This window comes from Eschrichtius robustus, chromosome 14 (assembly GCF_028021215.1).
Source record: "Eschrichtius robustus isolate mEscRob2 chromosome 14, mEscRob2.pri, whole genome shotgun sequence".
Classification (NCBI taxonomy): Eukaryota; Metazoa; Chordata; class Mammalia; order Artiodactyla; family Eschrichtiidae; genus Eschrichtius; species Eschrichtius robustus.
This window is the reverse complement of record NC_090837.1, coordinates 70,731,791-70,751,191: the sequence shown is the minus strand read 5'-3', so window position 1 is coordinate 70,751,191 and position 19,401 is coordinate 70,731,791. Positions and strand designations below refer to the sequence as shown.

Below are 19,401 nucleotides of genomic sequence, written 5' to 3'. Positions count from 1 at the left end.
AATTAATTAATTAATTTAAAAAAAAATACTTCATATAAGAAAACCTGAAAAAAAAAAAAAAAAAAAAAAAACTAGAGATGAAACAGTAATGCAGTTTCAAATAATCCCATCCAGGAACACATCAATTCCAGACTTTCCCTACTGGTTTACCTTAAGAATTCAGTCTTAGGGCTCATTAGCCAACAAGTTGCATTCCCTATTCAAGTCAAACCAGTCTCCACAGTGGCATTACACACACACACAGAGTTCTTTCTGCCTTGATATTTTCTTATATCCTCTTCCAACCATGCAGGTGATGCCTGCCATACAACTGGTGTTCTCCAAATGTTTGTTGCATGAAGGAATGAATGAGCAAATGAACAAACAGATCCCAAGCCTTCCCACATTTCAAGGTCATGCCCAAGTCTTCACTTCTCCATGGCAACATACTGCAAACTCTGGACCACAGCACTCACTCCCTGGCCTGACTTAACACTGCTCGCAGCTGTAGAGCTTGCAACTAAATACTAGTCATACATTGTCTTCTCATTGTTTCCAGTACACAACTCTGATTTTCCTTACTCTGTTGCAATTCAGTCTCAAGCTGAGACCAACTGTAGCTGTACAACACTTACATTTGCTTCAGCACCCAGTGCAGGATGGGGCACATGGAGGACTTCATGGAGTTCTTTCTGAATGAAAATGAATTAGCCCCTGACAGCTCATCAAAGTCCTGTGGTTCAAACTACTCCAACTGTAGCTCCACCCAGGCAGGCGGCCCCTGCGTAGTTCACTGTCTATGCCCCTCATGGCCACATGCAAGAGAGACACTTTCAAAAGTAAAGAGCAAAGAAACATAACCCGTTTGTTTACTTCACAAGCACACAAAGCTGTTGTTCTCCTTTTGCCTTCTCCCAGCACGTACCTACCACCCCAAATTCACAGTTCCATTTTTTGGTGCATCGGAGAGACCACTGTGAGTCCTCTTGTGGCACTACTGCCAACGTGTCCTGTAAGTACACGCACACGTTCACTCAACGCACTCACAGAGGAGGGTGAAAACAAGAGCAAGGTGAAAACGGTTTGCCTTGTCACATTCCAGCAGCCAGCAATGACTCCAGAGGGGGCAGCACACAATGGACACTCTGTACTGGCTCAGGCTTTCAGGCCAACAAAAGTTAACCCTTCTGTGGCTGTTTGCAGGACTTGGAATGAGAGGAGCACCATAGGAACAATAACGCTTGCTTAGGAAATGACCATTCAGCAGGTTCCAGGAGAATAGAGGGGAGAGGTGAGGGGCTGTGATGTGCTTGGGAAAGAACACTGAGAGAGCAGTCCCAAGACTAGGCCTGCCTTTCACCGACAGTGAGATGCTAGACAAGTCACTCTGAGTCCTTTACTCCATACTTATCCCAGCAATGAACTGAGCAGGACCAAGGTCTGTTCCATACTCAAGACTGTGTGATTATACCCTGCACAGCCACAGACCTATGGGACACTCCAAAGTGGGTAGTGTGAGCCTACAGAATTATTTGTCTGAGGGCCCAGGGGAATCCTGCTTGGCTCCATGTGCTTCATGACCCAAATGAGTCCCAGGGAGTAAGTACATCCTCTCTCCTCCATGATCTACAAAATGGAAGTATTTTTCCTAGTCTAGAACACATTCGTTCCCTGCAACCTTGAGGGAACTCTTACTAATCCTGGAACTTGGTGGAAATGCAAATTCTCAAGCCCCACCTATGGCTCCAAGGGTGGGGCCCAGCACTCTGGCTGGTACCAAGGCCTCCAGGCAGTTCTGATGGACTTAGGCTTTGCCTATGTGCTTACCCTTACCAACTGACTTGACCAAAGAGCACTACTGCTCTATGTTTAAGGGGAAATTCTCCCTTACAGTTTTACTTTTAGTCTCTTAAGACCAGACATCAGTGGCATTTTATTCATCTATGCAATCCCAATGCCTAGCACAGTGCCCAGTGCATAATGGGCACTCAAGGAATGTTGGTTGACTGAATTAATAAATAAACAAACTAGCTCAGGCTGGGCTTCCCAGCATCACCCACCTCTCCCATTTGCTTTGCTTCCAGGGCACACTCAGGCCATCATCACCCTGACCACTGCTTTCCAAAGTGTCAACATGGTGGAACTGGTACAGCCCTTGGCATATATAACAGGAGTCAAAAGATACGGATTCTGGACCTAGTTCTGCCACTTAGGAGCCCTCATAAGCCCTCTTTCAGCCTTGGTGTCTCATCAGTGAAATGAGAAAAAATGTCTTCCTGATCTTCCTCATTAGGTTATAGTTTTTATCTCTTTTTTTTTTTTTTTTTTTCTAATGGAACTATATGCTTCTTGTAAATTTTTTTTTAATAGCACATGCACCTCATAAGGTCTTAAAGGCAAACAATGACAAATATAGGAAGAGTTTGCTGCCTCATTCCTGACCTTTCCCAAACTCCCCCCGGAACTCCTCATCCTCAGTCCTACCTCGGCTCCTTACTCTGCAGATCCCATAAGGCTGGACACTTCTTTCATCTTTACATGTAGAAGACACTGAGCTGCCTATACAATCCTCAGGTCAGAAACTTTTGCCCTCAAAACTCTGTAGAATGTCTTCTAGCATTTGCAGTAACAGAAGAGAAAATGGAAGCCAGCCTGGTTTTGTTTCCTTTGTCGGTAACTTGTTTTATGCTTTTCTAATTGCAGATTTTTTTTTTCATTGTAATAGCATTTTATTAATGACAAAATGAGTAGTGTGGATCTCACTTCTTTTATTTTTCCTGGAACATAGTGCGCCTTTTGGATCTGTAGTGCAGGTTATTTCTAGTTCAGAACCGTTCCCTTCAATTATTCCTTTAGTTATTTCTTCTATTCAGTGGTTCTGGCTTCTAATTTTTTCCTGTAACCTCAGTTTAGAATTCTCATCTCTGTTCTCCATTTCTCTCATTTTCTCTCTCACTGTTTTTTGCATTGTGGGAGAGCATTCCTTAATCTAAGGTCCATAACACCAATTTAATTCTGTCTTCCATCCTCCCTTTGCCTTTATTGACTTCACTGTGGATGTTTAATTTTGCAATTGCATATTTTGTATCCCTGGAATCTAACTTTATTCATCCTTCTTGCTGTTAATTCTGATGCTTTTTCATCTCAGCATGCTCTCTCCTTGTTACTTTATGTTCCTTTTCCACCGGGGGTCATGCCTCTTCCTCTTGCAGATGTCTGGCAGCTATCTAAAATTCTTATTTTGCTATTGTAGTAAATACTATCACAATACTGTTCTTTTTTCCTTGTTCTGAGTGTTTCTCGCCTAAGGTCTTGTGTTTGATTAGTTCTCTTCACTCATGCTCTGAGGAAAAAGCCATGCAGGGCAGTCTTGTCTACAGAGAAAGCACTAGACTGCTTTTGACTCTACCTTCCATCCATCCTGAAGTCAGTCAAGTCCTCCTCTCAGAGCTATCGCTATTATCAGTGATCTGGTCACCTCAGTTCCTAGTGAACAGTAACAGTGGTATGTTGGGGCTCGTGAGAGCCCACCCATGTGAGTCTCATGCCAGCTCCACTTTCTGTGGTGTCAAGTTGATAGCTTGAAAATTGGCTGTGGTAGGAGTGTTTACACCACAAGAATCAGCAAACTTAACAAATCAGGGCTTAGAAAAAATCAAGAGAACAGGGTGTTAAGCATTTACACAACTGATAGCAGACATATACCTACTACTATTTTGTGTGACTAAAAGGGGATTCTCCTGTCAGATTCTTTGCAACTCTGAGCAGCTGAAATCCACAATGTGCACTGTCACATAGACTCTTTATGTCTACCTCAGAACCTTCCTTGAGGAAACATCTCTGCCCAGAAGTCAAAAACTCCTCCCAAACCTCCCTCCTCCAGTCTTGTCTTGCCCACTTGTTCTCTGAAAGCTGTAGACTTTGAGAATATGTATAATGATGTTAGGGAGAAGACAGTCTTTGGTTGTTTTATTAAAGTTGTCCGTGCAGTAGATCTGATGACTGCCTATTTTTCTTATTGACAGAAATTGTGAGTTTCTGATCTTAGGGGGACAAACTGTGTAAAAGGATGGAGTGTGAGCCTACCTGACAACAGATAGCAAAGCAACTGCATCTTCAACTTAGGCTCATTGGCTACGGTTATAAGAAATCCCTTCTCAAATTCTGGCAAGAGACCGACCATCTGTCTGATTTTGGCTTTGGGGTGGTTGAGCGTTCATCTTCCTATATGTCTTCTGAGGTATTTAGGTGGGGAGTCAGAAGTGGCCTTTTCCTCTTGGGGGACTTTATATGTGTCTGGGATCCTCTTCTGCTCCCTCAAGTTAACACCTCTTCATTACTCAGGCCCAGGTCAAAGGGTACTTCCTGAGCTTCACAAACCACATCAGGACTCCCTGTTTTGTGCCATTAGAGCATAGAGCTTTTCTTTCCTAGCACTTACTATATTTTATAATTAATACTTGTGCCACTCTTGGTTTCAACTCTGCCTGCCCCACTAAATGGGAAGCCCTTGAGGGTACATGCTGTGTTTGTTTAGCTAACCATGGAACCCCCAGCGCCCGGCACAGCTCCTGATCCATGGATCCAAATTATTCACTGTGTGAATGCTGAGTGAGAGGCTGTGTCAAAGACCTGCCAGGTGCCATTTGACTCAGATGCCCATGACTCTGAGTGTTGTGTCTCTGAAAGTCCACATGCTGCAGAAGCACACAGAGTAAAAGGCCATAAACACCAATAAAGTGATCAAGCAACCCAACCCTTACCAGCTCTCAATCAGCGAGGGCAAAGGCAGCTCTGCACACAGCTCTCTGACCCTGCAAACACACCAGTGGTCTCCAGCAGAGAATGAAGAGCAGACTCAGTGGCTTTTTTGTATTACATACCTGTGTGGTACATCCCTGGTCACAGTTCACCTCCTCCAAGCAGCGTTCCCTGAGTCCTACACCCACCACATTCCCCAGCAGCATCTCTTGAGTGGCAGCTCCCCCAAATCCCACTGATTTGCTTAACTTCATATAATTCTCTAATTCTTCTGGCTGGCCCATCCTTTCTTCTTTCTCCACCTGGTTACCTCTAAGTCATCCTTCAAGAACTGGGTCAAGTTTCACTTCCTTCATGAAGACTGGCTGGGCCTTCCTTTTCTCCTCCTTTCCCCTTGTGTGTACACATATATACACACACACACTTATACACACTCACACTCACACTCACAGGTGGTCTTGCTCTCACTTCCCTGGGCATTCTGCTATCAAAGCATTTGGCAAACTGTATTGCAGTGTTAACGGCTGGGTTTTAAGTGGGTCTCTACCACAGTTCAGAGGACCGTGAACATACTCAGTAAGTGTCCAACAGCAAGTGTCCAAGCCATGTTTCCCCTTGAAAAGAAGAATGGAAGTAGCACTGATTTGATGTAACAGGTTTAGATTACTTAACCTCTCTTTTCCGTTTAGTAGTTGTGTTCTTGGAAATTACATATAAACTGTTCAAGTTTCATTTGGAAATTGGGTAATAATCCTACCTCAAGGGTTGTTTTGAGAAGTAATTGAAGATTAAATAAGATATTTATGAAAGATCATGTTGGGATCACCTTAGTGGGCATTCAAAACTTTTGGTAAATTTCATTTACTCCTGTAGTCTGTGTCACCCACACTGGCTTTTGGCTAAATGTTGCCTTCTCTTTGCAGATCCCAAGTAAAGCCCGAGAGCTGGGCGTTGAAGACCAACCCCCTCCATCTCCCTTTACAATGGGAAGCACAAACAAGTAGTTTAATTTGTACCTACTAACGTGAGTGTTTTGATGTTGTTTGACTATTGCTTTCTTCTTCTACCCAGTTTGTCTTGTGGAGGAAATAAGACTTAGTTCAGCCACGAATTCCAGACTCAATTCCCTGCTCTGCCATTCAGAGCTGGGTGGACTTAGGCATGTTCTTTTTTCTCCCTGGGTCTCCCCATCCTCATTTGTAGAACACGGGAGGTGAGGAGGTGAACTCTGTGGCCCTCCAGCTCTGACCTTCTCAGGTGCTGAGCCCTCTCTCCTCAACTTGACGACCAGAAGCCCTTCAAAGACAGAGCTGGTACTTTACACCTCTGCATAGGTTTTACTGGTTCTGCAGGTCTGCTTGGCTGAACCTAACATAAAACTAAGAATCAGTCCCTGTGCTCAGGGATCTCCATGACAGGGAGAGAAGCAGAATCAAACTCGCGAGGCCTGAGGCCGAGAGCACGCTGTTAACCAACAGTTCCAGTTCTAGCTGCAAAAACAGTGCCTCCTCTGGGAACCAAGAGCACAACACAACAGCACGAGCCCTGGGTCTTCGGCCCCGGGGAGAGGTCTCCACAGCACTGGCTAGGCCAATCCTCAAATTTACAGGTGGAGCTCTGGTCTTGGCATATTACCTGTTGTCTGCATTTCTCCACGCAGTCAAGAAAAGCACACACTTGTAGTGCGAGAGGGGGTTAAATACAACAAATGGCCTCTACAGCCATTATCAATTTAATCCAAACAACAGCCCTGTGATGCAGAAGACCCATCCTCATTTTAAAGATGTGGAAATGTAAATGTAAATGTCCAGGAAGGCAAATAATTTGCTCAAGGGCACACGCCACCTGTGCCAGAGCCACAATCAAATTCAGGCTTATATGATTCCAAAGTCTGGGCTTTTACTTTTAGATCATGATGTCTCTAAAACACAAAGTGATGCCAGCTTTTGGCCAAATGCTCCTAGCTACTTCTATACATAGGAGCTCTAAAACCAGTTTGCCATCTGACTTGCCACATCACTTAAATTCTCTGGGCATCAGTTTTCTCATCGGCCTCCTAATCTCTTCACAGACTCTTCCAAGGAAAAAAGTAAATAATATATGCAGGATAGCACCTAAATAGGTTAAATATGTAGGGTTGGCCTGTAAGAAATAACTGTGATCATAATATTTCTTGTCCAAGTATATTAAAGAAGATCCACATGGTAAAGAAAATGATCCTAACTTTGAAGAGGGAAATAGTATATAATAAGTGCTTTAAGTTTATTCTTTGATTTAACCCTGAGATGTACCCATTTTACAGATAAGAAAACTGAAATTGAGATACTTGTTGAAATCACAGAGGTAGTTCTGTCTGACTCCAACTGTCATTTGCTTTCCATTGAACCATAATGTCACCAGTCTTTAAATACCCAGCATTAGTAGTCACTTAAAACTCTGATCCTCCACCATACCACGTGTAAACTGGGATGAAAATGGTAGACTTATCTGAGGGCAATGCAGCTAAACTGAATAATCAAACAGATAAGAAATTCCCTAGTCATTCTTTCAAGGTCCTTTAATTTTGACCCCACTACCTGTTCAGTTTTAATTCAAATTCCTTGACTTCTCAACCATCCGATTCAGCAATCGCTTTGCTTATTGTCATTTGAATGTAAAGTGTAATCTGACACTTTCATGTTTGTGCTTCTGCCACAAAGGAGATGCTAGGCATACCAGAGAGTAAACAGATACTGGCTCCATTTCCTGTCCTTTGTGATATTTCTCCTTCAGCTTTCGTGCATGGTCATTTAAATACTGCATTGTTACTTGAAACTTGAATCTCCAATTATGCTTTAAACTCCTGGAAATGAGTACCTGTATCACAGAGCTTTTTTTGTTTCCCAGAGTGGCTGATCCCCATTCTGAATGTTTATATGTAGTTTTATTTTTGTCCTAAAGGTGCCTCTTTTGGACTCCAGACTGAAGAGTTGGTGGCTGACAGGACTAGTAGTGGGCAGGACAGTCAGATGTCAGGATTCTCTCATGTGTGGCATGCGTGGAAGTGCTCCTCACACCTACTCTCCTCACATTCTGAAAACTCCAGTCACGGCTCCCATCTCAGCTCAGGGGAAATGTAGCCTTGGCCTGTTCGTCACAGGACCGCATCCCATCTGTTTTGCTGACTGACACTCCACAGAGCCCTACATGACTGTCCTCTGTTGCTGCTCATCCACTGGTTTTCATGAGTTCTTATGGAGTCTTCCATCAGATTGAGAACAGAGACAACCTCTTATCTATTTCTTGAGGTCCCCACAGCACCATCAGAGTCTATCATACTCACGTTTAAATGTAAATGAGCAAACCAAGTTTGCTGAATCAGAAGGTTGAAAAGTTGATGCGTTTGAATGAAAACTCTGGACAGCTAAGATTGGGCCCAACTTAGACAGCCCTGAGTTTTGTCCTTCCCACTGCTGTCAGGAAACCTCAGACCAGCAAGATGCCTGCTATGGGTGACCTGTGCCTCAATATCATCCAGCTGGACATTCTGCATCAAGGCCTCCCTGCTCCTACCAGATACAGTACATGTTCATGATTAGCATTCACTTCCTTGTGGCAATTCCAAATTCACATTCAAACTTTGTCCCATCTCTGCTACTGTACCCACCAAGAATGTCCCCTTGTTTCAGTTCCACTATCACACCCAAAACCACACATCCTCCTTGAAGCCTTCCCTGACTGCACTTTATCCCTGATCAACCAAATAGCATAATTCCACGTAGATCATGCTCCCACTTTGGCTTCAGACTGATGCTTTCCATTTGAGCTAAGCCTGTCTCTCCAGATATACTGTCCATTCTCCAAGGGCAAAAGCCATGTCTCATACCAGACTTTTCTCACCCAACAGTGCCAAGAACAATGGAACAAATTGCAATGCTGAGACATTAATAAACATATGTGGATCCAAAACCCGACTGTAATCAAGCTCTGGAGTACAAAATAATGAACAGAGAGAAGGCCCACAGGGCTTTCACATCAAATCATCCTTTTTAGTCACCATTATGAATCAATACTTTAAAAAAAAAATCAAAGCTCTCATTGCTCGAATAACAACAGGTCACAGACATACCACCCAACAACTGCAAGGGACTTGCCACCCAGATTTCATCATTTTGCTACAAGCACAACAACTGTGCCCCAATTGCCTCTAATGAGAGTTCTCAGGCTACTGCATTGGATTCATCAAATTCAGAATCTCCAGCAACTACATCTTTCCAGGCCCAAGTTCAAACCCCAAGCAGTTTCTTTCCACTGACAGAACTCTCAATCTTTGGCAGATAAAAGGAATAAAGAAGAAATTGCTTTTTACAGAGTTAGGCTAATTGAGTTCCTTGCCTTTTTTTTTTTTTTTTTCTATTCCAAGTCCTAGAGTAAAAGTAATTGCAGCATCTCAGTAGATGCTTGTAGAACCTTGCTCTTCCTAAATACTCAAGCAGTGTGCTCCTAGGTGACTCAGAATGCACTCTGAACTCAGGTCAAAACCCAGCTTTCCTGATTCCACCCCAACCCTAATCTCAGAGGCCTCTGGCTTTGGACAAACTGCGGGTCACTCGCTTTCATCTCAAAATGCATACAAACCAACTCACTAATTGTTACTGAACACAGGCCATGAAAGGGCAGACTCTGCTGTGGGGACTGAGCAGACATCCCGGGAGCACAGGCACAGCCCTAGCCTTCATGCCCAACAGAATCTACACAAGAAAACAATGCCTAGCCCCCGAGATCCATGAGGTCCGAAAGTAACCATGGCAGAGATTCCAAATGCCTACTGGGCACAGAAAGCAGTAGCAAAGCCCAGACAGGGAATATAGTCTAGATTTTCCAGAAGCCGTCTTTGTCTGCTTCATTCCCGTTGTCTCAACTCAGTCATTTCACCAAAGGGGGCCAGTTTTCAAAAGATGTAGAGGATCAATCCTTTTCTTCCTTCCACATTATTCACTACAGTACTTCTTCACACTTAGCTCACCATCCCCTCCTCTCCTTTCTGTGTCCCCAAGTCTGGCTCTTTGGTGCTCACTAGGGAGTTTCTCCTGGTCCCAGTTCCCCTTCTGAAGGTAACTCTCATCCACAGCAAACACTTAGCAAAGTTCACTGATCCTCAGTGGGAGTGGTGTGAACAGTTGTTGGGGTGCCAGGAGTTCTGAGCTTTAAGAAACCTTTAAAATTCCCAGGACACGTCTACCTATAGAGTCACAGAATTTCAGAAGGGGCCCTCCCTCCACATCAATCCAAACTCTTTCTCTTTACCGTGGCTCAAGCTAAGGAGCAGAAAGGCAGTGCAGCTTGTCCTGTACCATGTGCTGACGGGGAGCCAGCCCAGCCTGCAGCCTGCCTCTCAGAAGCCTGTCCCTGGAACTTTCCCCTCTGAGTGCATTTCTCTGCTCAGCCTTCTTTTCCACTGCAGCCAGGCACACTCAGCCACCGAGGAATGGGAAGCACTTGGACTTAAGTAACAAAGAAGATTGCATGGTTAAGTGCCAAAATGAGTGTGGTGGACAAAAAATGCAATTGGAATTTTCAGAGAAAGTCAAGAGCTATGTGTGCAAGAGTGGCGAGGAGGCTCTAGTAGGTACTTAATAAATATTTTGATGATTGAATGAATGAGTGAATCAGTGACTGATAGGATGTAACATGAAGTAAAACATTATTAACTCTTAGGCTTTGAGGGAGAAACTGAGAGTGGGCGATTGCCCCTGAAAGATAGCCAAAAATATAAAAAGCTGTTGACCTAAGTATTTATTATTCACTTTGTCTAAGAGGTCCTCGTTGTGTTGCTTCACCGTGCAGAGCTTTAGTGTATCTTAAACAACATCCACTTTTAATATTCTATCTCTGCATAAATTCTGTGATTCATTCATGCAACAGAAATCATTCATCAGTAGGGCTTTGTGGGGCAAACTTGGCCCCATCCTTCAAGGACTCACAGCCTGGAGAGGTGAGTGGCAACGAACAGCAAAGCAGCACGAGCCAGATGCCCGGCAAGTACTTTAGTCCTGAAGTGCCCTGGAGAAGGCAGTGAAGAGCTAAGAGCTGGTCAGGTGTCCGAAGAGGTAGACACTTCGGCTAAAAGGGACCAATAGGGACACCTTTCAGAGAGGAGTCGTTGATACAGAAGGAGCAGAGGTGTGGAGGTGGACAAGTGTACATAGTGCCCAGGGTCAGCAAGGAAATCAGTCTGATGGGAGCAGAGGCCTGTGTGTGCTGCATAAAACGGGGTTCACCCGAGAGTGTTGCAAGGTGCCTGGTACAGGCTGCTGGACAGGGCGAGCCAGGAATCGTGGGAAAGAGAAAGAGGAGAAATACAGAAAAGTCAGACAGCAAATGGACTGTGAAGAACTTCCCTGATTCGAGAGAACTTGCTGGGTTTGTCGGGACAGATGCAATCTTGCTCTCAGTTCTGTTCTTTAGAGAGGGTACAAATTCTGTCTTGAGTATCTTTTCTCAGCCACTGTGGCTCCCTGATGAAAACTCTCCCCCTCGCACTCGCCACCCATTACCTCTCCTCTCTGTGTGTCTCCATGTCTTTTTCTTTCTCCTTCTCATTCTTAACTCGAAGAGCATTTCCTGAGCACCAATACATCCTTGAGTCAAAATTGGATACTATCTGAGACTCTGAGTCTCAGAGTCTCAGATGTATATGCAAAGTAGGCGTCCAACAATTCAACTGATTTAAAATACATATACTGTACACACTTTTTTCCCCCTTTGGTCAACTCAGGAGCACAAAACAACTATTCCCTGACTGTCTTAGAACACAAGGGGCCTCTACAGGCATTTCTGGTCATACCAAGAGGTTATTAATCTCCAAGCGATGGTGACAATAATCCCAGACATCAGTTTCCAGGAGGCAGTGTGGAAATCCTCTCAGAGTTCAATTACTGAAATTAGCTGGTATTATTTAATCCACAGAACCCCTATGTAGTAGGCAGGGTAAGCATATTTTATCCCTATTTTACTGATTAGTTTACTGAGGCTCAAAGAGGTTAAATAACTTTCCAGGGACATTTAGCTGGGAAATAGTAGGGACAGGATCCAAAGCAGATCTTGTCACTTCAGGTGTGATGCTCTTCACACTTTAACAGAGCCATCTGGTCCCATGTGGGCCACCAACTTGTGTCATTTCAGCAAGTCAGCACATCAATGGCCTCATCTTCTGAAAGGGGATAAAATGCTTACTAAGCCTCCCTCCTTAGAAAATCAAGGGGGCAGATGTGGTATAAAGATGTTTTTGAAAAGAAAAAAGTGCCATGCATATAAAAAGGAGTATGTTTTGATAGGAAAAGATAAGTTGGGTCAAAGAAACATTTTTCCAAGCTGGCAAAGTTCTGAAACTCTTATCTGCTCTCCATTCATCCCCTCTCCCTTCCCAGCGCTTGGAAAGGTGGAAGCCTCTGCCTGCCTGGGGGTTAGCTCAGCTGGCTTTGCCTGTAATTATTTCTCATGTATCTGCAGATCACAGTCCATCATTAGCTCCTGGGGAGGGGTAGCTGCTTCCTCCCAAGAGATCCTGTGGACTTCAGGGCTGCTCACATTCTCCATTTGACCCTGGCATTATTTGCTCTGAACTGGATAGGAAGTCAACTGCAGGTTTCCACACCAAAGGCCATTAAAAAAATAATGTTTCCTCAACCTTAGATGGTACTCTCTAAGGGGGTAAAAAACCAACTCTGAAAGGGAAGCTGTTCTGACCTGACTCTGAAAATTCCAGATGTGAAATGTAAGGGCCACTAAGTTGGACTCGGTTATCTAAGGTCACCAGTTTCCCCCAAAACTTCATATTGCCCCTACCTGGTATGTCTAAGGAGGCATAAGAATCTAGTAGTAGGCTAAGTGAAAACAGAAATAAATACTTAAAGCCAAACAAGAATATAAGTTGGCATCTTTCCCCTGCATTCATGAAGTAGTACACTCTGCGGGCATCTTGGTGTTTACTTTTCTGCACTTATCAAGCCTTTGGCTGTCCAAAGTGTCTGCAACTTCATGGAGAGTTTGTGAAACACCAGGGTTTCATTTAGAAACAACCCTAAATGAAGCTCACACCTATGGCAATAGGTCTGATGGCTGTACTCCTTATTCAATCCTGACCCAAAACATTTTGGGAAGCTCACCAGGTTTCACAATATACCATAGGATAGCAATGGAATTGGACTGTTTTGCTCACTTCTTCACAGGAACCCAAGGACCAAGCACAGTGACATGTGGCCAGGACTCTATGAGCCTCCTTTTCTCAGGGCAGTGCTGCCACCCGTCCAGGACAAGAGCAGCCTCTTGTCTCCACCTCCACCCCCAAATAGACCTCTCCCACACAGTGGGTCTCTGAGCAAACTCGGTAACATTATCTCATTTTTTAAGGCACTGCAACTTCTTACAATGTTAATGTGTTAATAATAATTTACCCCATTCTTCTGGCAGGAGCAAAACTGAAGCAACTTGAAATGCCATCAGCAAAAAATTATTTATTTCCCATTCCTGAGCAGTGAAGAAAACAAGGTTTTGTTTGGCCAGGTCCACTCTTGATAGCTATCTGGTTTCAATTAAAACTTCAAGTCTCCAAGGGAAAAACTGGCATTCTGGGCCGCTGAGGCCCAGCCAAGTTTCAGTGTCTCTACAAGATTTCAGAAAGGATGTTCCAGCCAGCCAGCCACCTCTCATCTTCCTCCTTTTTCATATCATATAGAAGCTTCAGAGCAGAGACTAAAGTACAACTAAAAATAATGACCAGGTTGAAAGAACTCTGCCCTCCTAGAGATACATTTTTTTGTGCCAGAGAAGTATTGATTCCGCTCCTAATGGAATTGAAAGTCAAGATAACAGCAGAAATGGAATCAAGAATCCAGGGGAAAGTGCCTACCTATTTATTTCTTCTTCAGCAAACTCCTGCCTCTCCCCACTGACCATTTTCAACTAAACTTTCTACAAAGATTCCAAGCACTGTTCTCTCTTTGCCCCCAGCCCTCATTTAGGTCAGGTGATTTACAAACTAGCTTGCCATGAATAATGCACTCACAGAACCAGAAGCCCTCGTTGGCACCAAAGGGGCTCCTTGGTTCACTCAGGTACACCCCTAGGCCTCCCCTGTGTGAAGTCCAGAACTGGGCCTGCCAGCAGTGCCTTCCTATGGGATGTTCTGATGTTAACATACGAAAGATTGGATTACACTCCTTCACTTGCCTAGCCCATTCGTGAATATATAAGGCAGTCGATATTTTCTCCCAAGCTATAAGTGGCCCCCTTCCGAACCACATCACTGCCTCTCAGCCACTCTTCCTTATGTTCACTACAAGCCATCCCATCCCCCACCTCCAATTTGTTTATTCCAGTGACACATCTATTTTCCCTGCTAAGGGAGACAAGTCTGTTTCCCTCCTCTGGCTCCCAATAGCATTCACTCACCACCTCCTCCCCCCAGCCCCGCTCAGGTTACTATAGTGGCTAGCAGCTCCCAGAGCCCAGCTCTAACACCAATTCAACTCCCAAAGACTAAGACTTTTATTTCCTTAATGGGGGAGGGGAGATGGTGTGCAAAGCAGCACTTTCTGAGTACCTGGTCTCCTATATTCTCAGGCTACATACCCTGGAGTTTGCAAATACTCTGTGTTTAACCATACTCTTCTGATTTGTCCTGAAGCCCTTCTTTGGTAGCAGGCAAAGCAATTAAGTACAGAGGAAAATACTGCATCTTCAGCTTAACTGAAACCTGGGACTTCCAAGTCAGGGCAAAAGAGATCACGCCTCCCTGCACTAGTCTTGGGATGGCAGAAACCACGGAAAGCAGGAGAAAGGGGAGGGAGTGACCTGGGATTGTAAACTGGCTACATTTTAAAGTGCTACAAACTTTCTCCTCCCTCACAGGCCCCTGGACAGCTGGCTCCGCCTCCCCATCCCAGCCAGACAACATCCAACTGGGGTGTGTGAGGATAACTCTCCCAGACCATCCTGGTCTGGCCCCAGTGTTGCAGATGTGGCCTGCATAGAACAACACCCTTCCTCTCCTCTCCACGTCCTTCTTTCCTAAATGACTCCTGCCCCTCCAAAACACACGAGTGTGCGTGTGCACACATACACACACGTTTTGAGGATAAGGATGGATTGGGAAGGGCACATCTGATTTACCTGTGTAAACTACAGGAGGGTAAAAGATGGGGCAGGACTGCCAGATAGTTTTGGCAATAGCGACTTTATGAAGTTAGTTTTTGCATAAAACTACAGAAAAAGAAGAAAAACAGGATGAAGAGTAAAGGAATGAAAAGGAAGAGAATAACAAATAATGTAAGAGGAAAATAAGTAATATTAATATCTCCATAAAGACCATAGACTCCAACTAACTTTAGGAAAAAAGGTGTGGATAGTGGTGAAGGGGACGGGGAGGCTTGGAAGGAAAAGTAGCTGTGGTAGAATTCCAAAATAAACTGCCCTTTCGGAGGAGAGCTTCTGCAGGGATATAGAGAAACACAAATTGGCCTTTTAGCATTAGATGTCAACCATGAGATTATCAGGACAGTTTATTTGAAGCGGAAACGAATCGGAAATCCTTCCCTGAACAGTCCTCCTAGACCAACATACACACCCTCAGAATCCACAGAGACACACATAAAGAAGAAATGCAGCATCAAGGGGCAATAAGAACCCGCTCCCCACACTCCCAGTACCTCTAGCCTCATCTCATACTTCCAACTGCCTAACTTTCCGATCTCCAAAGAAAATACTTCCAGTTGGATCCTATTTCAGAATTGTAACTGGTGTGGGTTGTGAGAGGAGGGGTGTGTGCAGCCTGTAGGGGACGGGGACTGGAAGACAGCATTTCGGTAGTTCCTTATTTTTGTAGAGCCAGCATGCTCTACCGATCAGAAATTGCTATTACCCAACAATGCTTCCATCACAAATAGACACCAAAAACAGCATCAGCGTTATCACCATCTTGCTAAAGATCTGCCCAGTCCAGTTTACCTGACTTTGTCTCTGTGGAACTTCTCCTACAGTATTTTAGTCAAAGAGATAATCGTTTGAAAGACAAAAACAACAAATCGATACTGAAGTGTTCCCTTTCAGGAGTTATTTCCCACTGGAAACCACCGAACGGGGAAGCCTGTCGTTAATTCCCAAGACCACGGCTCCTCTAGAAACACACACACACAATGCGTGCTTTCAAAAAAGGCATTCGTCTGCTTTTAAGGGAATTCCTGTCTTTTCAGAGTCCCAAAACCGGAGAGCACGAGAAAGAGACTCAGATCCATTGATTAAGATTTTAAGAAAAAGACTAACAGAGCCACGACGCAAGCACACACCAACCTTCGCCGGCTGGACCACTTCTTCCCTGTTCTTCTTTCTATTAACGACACGTTAGATTCTGATACATTCCCCCCCCCCCAAAAAAAAAAAAATCTAACTAGATACAATGTAGCTCTCTAGCTCCACTTAACCTGCAAGTTACAAAGAGGGAGAGAAAAAAATATCCTGCCGCCTTCCCACCCCTTTCCCTCCCCCCTCCCCCTCTCTAGTCCACTCCGCCAACGCCAAACCCGCCAGCCCCGGCAGGCAGTCAGCGGCCGGACGGAGGGAGGGTGCAAAAGGCGTGGGGAGGCAGAAGGCCGGGGTCGGGGGGCGGGGGGGGGGGGGGGGGGAATCAGATTAGGCCAAACTCAATAAGGTCCCAGACCTCCAGCCCGGCGCTGCCACCCTCGCCGCCACCAACGAGTCACTTCAAATGAGCCAGCATCTCTGCCCACCGCCGGCGGGCCGTAATCGCGCCCATCCCCGGCAGCCTCGCCGGGACCGGCATCCCGCCCCTTCGGCCCGGTCTCCCCCTTCCCATCGGTGCAAAGTCAAAGCCCCGGCGAGGCAGCTTTAACTTTTTCATGCAGGGAACACACACCGCCCCCGACCCCGAGCGTGCGGCGGCCCGCGGCGTGGCTGGAGGCTGGGCGCCGGGCTCCCGGGCCAAGGTCGCCGCGCGTGCTCACCCACGTCCCGGCGACTCCGGCTCCGCTGGCCCCGGCGCTCGCTCAGATCCCGGCTCCCGTCGCTCGCCCGAGCCCCCGAAGGTGCTGCTGCGGCAACTCCATGGCGATGGGCATCTGTCACACGGCGAGCCGCGGGCTGGCCACCCTCGCTCGGGGGGCGCCGGGGCCCCCGGGCGCCCGGAGGCGGAGGCGAGCGGCGGGCGCCCCGGCCGGCCCCGCGCTTCCCGCCCGGCGCGGCCGCCTGCGCCGCGCCACCGATTTACGGAGAGAGATATCAAGGGGGAAAATGGCGTCTCCGGAGCCCGAGGAGTCCTGGAGTAATCACATTCACACACACACACGCCCGCACGCACACACTCGCACACCGCGCGCCGCGGGCCTGGCTAATTTTAGCAGGAGCCCCCCCACCCCCCCAAATTATATATATCCCAGTCTCTCCAATCAATGCTATTTTTTTTTTTCTTTTCTTCAAAGGATGGATTGGAGCCTTAAAAAATGTTGCCGGGTTCGGGATCGCAGGAGGCGGCGCGCGGAGGGCGAGGGCGCTTTTGCTGAGCTGTGCAGTTCGGTCCGCGGCGCCGGGCGGCCCAGCTCGCCAGCTTGTCCGCCCGCGGTCGCTAGTGCTGCCGCCGCCGCCGCCGCCGCCGCTCCATGGCCGCGCCCGCCCCGCGCCCCCGCCGCGTCCCCTCGCCACCCGCCCGCGTCCCCGGCGAGCGCTGGAGTGGGGTCGGGCCCGAGTGGCTGCCTCCCGCGCCCTCTCCCGAGTCCCGGAGTCCTAGTGAAAGGAAGGGGGAGGGCGCGGGCGGGGGAGGGGGAGGATCGGAGCGGCAGCGCGGCGGAGCCGAACGGGGACAGCCACCCCGCGATCTGCCTCGGAGGGGGTGCGGGAACCCACACCGCTCGCCCAACCGATCGGGGGCCGCTTCCCCGACTTGAGCCGGGGGAGGCACAGCCAGTAACCGGCGAGCGACCTCTCCCTTCACCCTCCTGCAGTGAATTTCTGTGAATTTCGATCAATTGGAGGGAGTGGGGCTTGTGCCCGGGGAGAAGGAAAACACTTCGTGGAGGCGGACCGGGGACCCCTCGCCGCCCTCGCGCCCCTCCCGCTCCCCTACGCCCTCGAGGCCCAGTGGCTCTGCGCGCCGGAGTCCGCCGCGGAGACTGGGCTGCCGCGGGGACCGCCGCGGGCTCGGCACCGGCTCCCGGGCTCAACACTGCCACTATCTGACACAACAGGAGCAGTGTTGGGGGAACTGCGCGCCGAGGCGCGAGATGTGATAGGCTCTGAAACTGGGTGCATTTTTTTAACCTGGTAATTACATTTCAGGGGGTTATATTTTTGTTAAGCGACATGTATGCATTCAGATGCTTATGTGCATTTTCTCGTTATTCACAAAAATTCGACAGCTGATGAGGGGAAAGACACTGAGAGATGACGTTGGCATGCAATTCTCTATTAAAGATGGTGAAAAGAATAAGGTGGAATGTCTTCAGTTCATACAAAATATGGTGGTACTTTAATCTCTTTGACTATTTGTATTGGGGCTGCAAAAGTGGACCTATTCAGGCCACTCAGTTGCAACCCCAGGCAACTGAGGAATGTAACCCCTCAGGGGTGTGTCTACATTATAGGACAGATAGAGATTCAGGAAGGTTTGCAAGTGGTTTTGCTTAAAGACCTTGTGTAGAGTTTACTCAAAACTTGGATTGTGGGAGAACTCCTGCTTACCACGTTTTATATTGAGAGTTCTGGGACTTTGGATTGAGGAATGATTTGGTAGTGATTGGGAATGACTCCCACCAAGCACATCAGCCACTGAAGACCTGGGTCGCCTGCTCGTGTGAATTCTGTCACAGAGCTTCTTCACTCTCATCACTCTTTTTCACAGGAACTATGTAATGAAGTACAGCAACGGAGACTGGCTCTGAGGACCCCGTAACTCCCATCCTGGTCCATGTCCCTGGATCAGCTTCAGTCTGATTCTGAACAGATCACTGCCCTCTGACCAAAGTGCCCTTGCTGTCTTCTTTTTTTCAGAGAAATGTTCTGATTGGCCAAAAACGTTTCCTCTATTACTCATCACTGCAAGACCTCTGTTAGAGCAATGTTTCCATAGATCTTCTGTTACCCCTATACTGGAGTATTGTTTTTATTAGTGAGAAGGTAATGTTTAATTAGAAAAAAAATCAGCAGGGCATATGAACTGATAATAGAAATAAAGATCTAGGCACAAATTTTGATGTCAAAAACAAAGATTCTGTGCAATCAGATGACCTTGCCTGATTCCTTCTGTACCTAGATTTCTGAAATCCTATACCAAAGCCCCCAGAGGACTAAGATAGCATGTGGGTTTTTGCCTACACTTTCCAAATGGAGAAACTGAGCTCCAGAAATCAGAAGGGTTTGCCCATGAGCATTTGGCTGGCTGGTGTCATCTGAGCCAGAACTAAAGCTTGTTGCCCAAGTCCCTTCCCTTCTTAACCTTAGCATACTTACAGGGGCTTCCATCCTGTGTTGTTGTGTTTCTTTGAAGAGCAGCTCAGAGAGCACATGGCATATTAAAAATTCACTATAATAGATGATAAGTCTACAGCATTATGGTGCAGTAAACGTTTACCTGAGAGATCACCTTGTCAAACCCCATCATCTTAAAATTGAGGA

General features: G+C 46.6%; 1 protein-coding gene across 2 annotated transcripts in view; it reads right to left on the bottom strand.

Moving 5' to 3' along the window:
* Positions 1-16,868, bottom strand: part of SETBP1 (SET binding protein 1) — a 376,231-nt gene extending 359,363 nt beyond the window's left edge. The window contains exon 1 of one of the 2 annotated variants that reach the window (XM_068563171.1): positions 16,740-16,868. The gene's annotated coding sequence lies outside the window, so the exon portion shown is untranslated. Of the gene's footprint in view, positions 1-16,068; positions 16,094-16,739 lie in introns of those variants that run through there. The other variant, XM_068563172.1, reaches the window with a different exon arrangement.
* Between the last annotated feature and the right edge of the window lie 2,533 nt (positions 16,869-19,401).